Source organism: Arachis duranensis, unplaced genomic scaffold (genome assembly GCF_000817695.3).
Source record: "Arachis duranensis cultivar V14167 unplaced genomic scaffold, aradu.V14167.gnm2.J7QH unplaced_Scaffold_232525, whole genome shotgun sequence".
Taxonomy (NCBI): Eukaryota; Viridiplantae; Streptophyta; class Magnoliopsida; order Fabales; family Fabaceae; genus Arachis; species Arachis duranensis.
In genome coordinates, this window is record NW_026264851.1 from 2,100,242 (window position 1) to 2,106,544 (window position 6,303).

At 38.2% G+C, this 6,303-nt stretch overlaps 1 pseudogene; it reads right to left on the reverse strand.

The window, feature by feature from the left end:
• Window positions 1-358: 358 nt before the first annotated feature.
• Window positions 359-2,107, reverse strand: LOC110274836 (aspartic proteinase CDR1-like; annotated as a pseudogene).
• Between the last annotated feature and the right edge of the window lie 4,196 nt (window positions 2,108-6,303).

Here is a 6,303-nt window from a genome sequence, read left to right on the forward strand (position 1 = left end):
CTGGTTAGTTGTGCGGGATTGCAAAAGTGTGATTGCAATTTCGTGCACCACCATATATTCAATCCCCCATTCTCTAAGCCTTTTAGAACCTTCAAAAACCATTTAAAATCCAATTTTAATCAAATGACTGGCTAATAAATTTCTCGGGTCTTACAAATGTCACCCTAAATCCCCCTTCCATCCTTTCCATCTTGATCCACCACCACTATTGTCACAAATGGGCAACTGCTACAAATCTCCAGCCACTATTGCTTGTGAGGACATCAAATAATCCAGCTTCTCTGACATGATGCTAAATGTGTTGCTGCTGGAGACTCTTCTATGATGGAGGCATCAATGAAAAAAGCAAGTAAACTTGTTAAAGGCACATTGAGAGCTGAGTAAACTCGTTAGGTGTGAACTTGACATTGCTAGAATTTGCTGATATCAGAAAAGAGAAGTAAATAGCAACAGGTGAAAATTTGACAGTTCCAGTAGGATAATGAATCCAAATAAGGACTACATAAGGGAACATGAATCTTTTAGGTATTCTTAATCTCTGACTCGATAGGATTTTAGTGTCTAAGGTCTTAACTAGACCATTTCAAGGGAATCACTAAGATGTACTATAAGAGCTCATCATGATTTTCGGTATTAGGAACTCAACATAAAAGAAATGGTATTATCAAAGAGAAGTTATCTAATCTTGATCTATTTCAATTCCATTCCAATTTTTTAATCACTTTTAAATATTTGTTGTCAAGAGGGAGATTGTTGAATTTAGCAAACAATAACTTAGTTTTTAGGTGATGACAGACATATGTATTTGGTTGGGTTAAAAGCCTAAAAGTTGAATTGATATGTGCTTCATTATATAAGCCCATATAAGAGTTGAAATCGACAAAAAATGGCTTTGCTATTTTTGGTTGATTTTGAATAAAAATATCAGGAGATCAATACTTTATTTTTATACTATTAGATTTATCTTTAGAGTTTAATGTGTAAAATTCAGAATATAGTTGACTAAATATTAACTAAAAATATAAATTTTGGTTACTAAATATTATAGTACTCTAAACTAAAAATATTGTGAGGTTAGTTTAGTCTTTATATATATATATATTCTATTTAAGAAGTAAATTGACAACTAAATATTAACTGGCATTTAACAACAGATAGATTTTACAATAGGTAGAATGTGAGTCGAACATACATCCCATGCAATGCATGTACATACAAGATACAACACACTTGTATTTTAATACAGAAAGATATGATGATTAATCCGCTATTATCAGCACAATTAGAAGGGGCAAAAGAAACCCTTTTCCCTTGAAGATCATACTCCACCTGAAAATTCATCTACACCAAATTTCGAAAGATAGAAAATCCAGCAGATAAGTTGGTGTTCGGTAGCAACAGCAAGCAGACCAAGTTGTTCTCAACAATAGTGTACATGTTCTCAAGTGGCAAGGTAACATCACCACCATTAAAGTGAAACACAATTTCAGGCGGCACTTCAACACTTGACCCTTTGAAACAGCCGCAGAAATCGAACGACTGTGGAAGATCTTGTACCGCCTCAACACTTGAGTAGATTTGCTTCATCGAAGTTACAATATCATTATACAACTTTCGGTCAAGATAAGTAAATGTTATTGGAACTTTCACTACTCGAAATCGAGTTCTTACCAACATTAATGCCTTTAGGGTTGACGTTGTAATAGCTTGGTGATATAGGGTTCTTTGTCAAGCGAGTTGACACAACCCCATTTCCTAAAATGTTTGCTTCGTCCCCGAATTTGAGTTTGCTATTGGAATTTGAATCAATAGGAGCCAAATAATATGAGAATTTGTGCCCAATTCTGTCACCAAGTTGTGAAACTAGTGACAATGGCCATGCTCCTAGACCAACTATCCCTGTGCCTTTCATAGTGCTACTAAATGTTATACTATTGTTATAGCCACATCCAAAAATTGAATTTGGAAATTTAACATCACCAGTGTTCACAAAATTGATGGAGTCAATACCCAATTTTCCACTTGTGTAAGATTACTCATCATATTGGTACAAATATTCACACACATTTGAGTTTCCACAAGCATGATGATTTTGAGGGAGTAGCATGCAATTTTGTGAGGTACATGAAATTGTTGTGTAAATGGAGGACTTTTTGGGATGTCTTGTGGAAAAAAACTCGAAGCATCCTTGCAAGGCGAGCATTGAACCTGTTCATGTTCAGGACCTGGATCCGAGGTATAGGTCAGCGGCAATGGGAGGAGCACTGATGGCGTCGTTCTCCAAGTATCTACGCCGAGAGTTCCTTCCTCGTCCGAGCAGTGTGGAGCACCTGTAAAAAGAACTCCGATGCTTAAGTCAGTTCGTGATCAAGAATTAATAATACGGAATACTAGGATAATGTTTTTGTGTGTATTTGTTGTGTGTTTAGGTCGTTTGGGTGGTGTTATCTAAACTTGAAATGAGTATGTTGCTCTGTCTGAGATTCTTGGTGTTTCTCTCGAGTGCTACTGCGATATATCTCGCCGAGCTGAGTCACGCCTTGTTGACCTAGTGTTTGTTACGTGATTTGTTAGACGTGGTATTTCTGAAGTATAACGTTGGTCCGAAATCATTGGTATAGATCACAGTCCCCAATCTTGACTTGCTGATGTCGAGAGCAAGTTGAGGTTTTCTATGGAGATCTGACGTTATACCTTCCATGTCCGAGGCCCCAAGCTCAACGTGGTACCGACCTACATTCCTTTTGAATATTAACTATTTTGTAATAAATTGTACAGTTTCAAGGAATCATGCAATCATGCTATGTAATAAATTTTAGTGGGGGATTTAATCAAGGTAGTCGCAGCCGTTGTTTCTATTTTGGCTATACGAACAGTTTCTTGAATCGAACGATTGGGGTTATTTTTCCTTTTGTTTCTTACCTTGGTAATGATCCAGTTGTGCACTCTTTAGTTTCTGCTCTATTTTTGTGACATTTATCAAGTTAAAGAGGATGGCGACAAAAGGTTAGTTGTTTCTATCCTCTTCTGTCAGTTCTTTCTATCTACTTCTTTGTTGACTATGAAAAAGCCAGAAGATAAAGTAGTTGAGGTGAAGGATGATTTGTATGAATGGGTGCACGCGGACATTAAGTGCCGCACGTAAGTGCAAAGAGCTTATGTATTTTTAATGTTGGGAGTTGGGTCTGTGGCAATTCCGACATAGGTTTAGAGCTGATTCCCTATAATGCAAAGGACAGGGTTTGTAAAAAATAGGAGGATTGGGCATATTTTTATGTGTATACCTGCTTGTTCACTGAACTGGGTGTTAAACTTCCATTTTCTAATTTTGAATGTTCGGCGTTAACGTAACTTAACTGTGCTCCGTTATAGTTGCATCCAAACTATTGGGCATTTCTTCATCCCTTTGAGTGTGTGATGTGTTTTTTGGAAACCGCCCCTACCTTGAATATTTTCTTTTCTCTCTTCTAGGTGAAAGGAGTCCGAAAGGGCCTCTGGGTGAACTTAAGCAGTTTTCCCGGTTGTTCCCTTTTTACTTTGTACAAATCATCTTTCAAGAGTTTTAAAGAGATGTGTGTTAAGGTTCGTTCTTGTGAGATGGAGTATCCGTTCTTTCTGGATTCGGAGCTAGGGGAAATTTTCCTTTTGTTTTAGTGTCAGGCCCATGCAGATATTGAAAGCAATGGATAGGACCAACGAAGAGGATTCGTTCTTGGATTACTTGATTTCCTGACTTTCTTTCGGAAAGCTTTTGTGTATTGACGATGTTTTAAAGTTTGAAAATGATCCCGAGGAGTTAGAAAATTGTATTGGTAAGGGTTTTCTCAATTGTTTCACTTTTGCTGTGATTTTCTAATCTGTTGACATTATTACTGTCCTTCATAGGTGGCAGTGTTCCGAGCTAGTCATCAACCAAAATGAGGTCCTTTTTGGAGAAGAAAAAGGAAAGAAAAGAGGTCTCGGTCAGTAACATGGTGAAAGAGGTAGCTACTGAGGGTGTACAATCTAGTGCTCCTCCTTAGGGTCAAAAGAGGAAAATTCTACAACCCGAGGATTCGGTTGAGGTCCTTTCTGGGTTTGACCTTGCTAGTGGACCCCGTGTGAGGGGTAACTTGAAAAAGAAAATGGGAATCCATGGGTTTGTTGTTGGGGGTAGCTCAGATTCAGTGTGGAGCGACCGATTTCCTTATGTTGCCCTATCAGAGAAGGTTACGTAGAGCCCTTATGACATTCAGGTATTGGGTGGTGCAGGGAAGGAAGTTATTGGATAGTATGTGCAAGTAGAATTTTTGGTTTTTATTTTACCTTTTTGATTTGTGGATTGATTATCTGAGTGTGCCATTTGTTGTAGGTTATGGCTACTAGGCTTCTTTGCATTGGTCGTAGTATGGAATTATTTGGTGTTCAAGAGAAAAAATAATTTAACCAAGTAAAAAATCTAGAGAAATCGATTACCGAAAGAGATAGTGAAACCATGGATCTGGCAAAGAGAATGAAGGATGGTGGACGAAATTGTGATCAAAGAGTTCTAGGCACTGTTAGAGAAGCTCACAACTCCGTTCAACTTAACTAGCAAGTGTACTAGGTCATCCAAGTAATACCTTACGTGAGTAAGGGTCGATCCCACAGAGATTGTTGGTATGAAGCAAGCTATGGTCACCTTGTAAATCTCAGTTAAGTGGATTCATAGGGTCAAATGTAATTGGATTAGATAATTAAAAGATAAATAAACTAAAAAGGGATAGAAATACTTATGTAAATCAATAGTGGGAATTTCAGATAGGCATACGGAGATGCTGTGCTCCTCTCGAATCTCTATTTTCTTATTACATTCATCCAATCCTTCCTACTCCTTTCCATGGCAAGCTGTATGTAGGGCATCACCATCATCAATGGCTACTTTTAATCCTCTCGGGAAAATGGTCCTATGCGCTGTCACTGCACGGCTAATCGTCTGGAGGCATCACCCTTGTTGATAGCTACATCCCATCCTCTCAGTGAAAATGGTCCAAATGCTCTCCCATCCTCTCAGTGAAAATGGTCTAAATGCTCTGTCACAGCACCGCTAATCATCTGTCGGTTCTCAATCAGGTTGGAGTAGAATCCATTGATTCTTTTGCGTCTGTCACTAACGCCCAGCCTTTAGGAGTTTGAAGCTCGTCACAGTCATTCAATACCGGAATCCTACTCGGAATACCACAGACAAGGTTAGACTTTCCAGATTCTCGGAATCCTACTCAGAATACCACAGACAATATTAGACTTTCCAGATTCCCATGAATGCCGCCATCTATCTAGCTTATACCACGAAGATTTTGTTGGGGAATCTAAGAGATATGCGCCCGGCCTAAAGTAGAACGGAAGTGGTTGTCAGTCACGCACGTTCATAGGTGAGAATGATGATGAGTGTCACAGATCATCACATTCATCAAAGTGTTGTGCAGTATATCTTGGAATAAGAATAAAAGAGAATTGAATAGAAAGTAATAGTAATTGTATTGAAACTTGAGGTACAACAGAGCTCCACACCCTTAATCTATGGTGTGCAGAAACTCCACCGTTGAAAATACATAAGTGAAAGGTTCAGGCATGGCCGAATGGCCAGCCCCCTGAATGATCAAAAGACCAAACTATTATATATTGCTGGAAAGCTCTGAATGTCTACTTTTCAACGCCGTTAGGATCGTGCCATTTGGAGTTCTGTAGCTCCAGAAAATCCATTTCGAGTGCAGGGAGGTCAGATTCCAACAGCATCAGCAGTCCTTTTGTCAGCCTTTTTCAGAGTTTTGCTCAAGTCCCTCAATTTCAGCCAGAAATTACCTGAAATTACAGAAAAATACACAAACTCATAGTAAAGTCCAGAAATATGAATTTAACATAAAAACTAATGAAAACATCCCTAAAAGTAGCTTGAACTTACTAAAACCTACCTAAAAACAATGCCAAAAAGCGTATAAATTATCCGCTCATCACAACACCAAACTTAAATTGTTGCTTGTCCCCAAGCAACTGAAAATCAATTAGGATAAAAAGAAGAGAATATACTATAAATTTCAGAATATCAATGAATATTAATCATAATTAGATGAGCGGGACTTGTAGCTTTTTGCTTCTGAACAGTTTTGGCATCTCACTTTTTTCTTTGAAGTTAGAATGATTGGCTTCTCTAGGAACTTAGAGTTTTGGATAGTGTTATTGACTTTCCTAGTTAAGCATGTTGATTCTTGAACACAGCTACTTATGAGTCTTGGTCGTGGCCATAAGCACTTTGTTTTCCAGTATTACCACCGGATACATAAATGC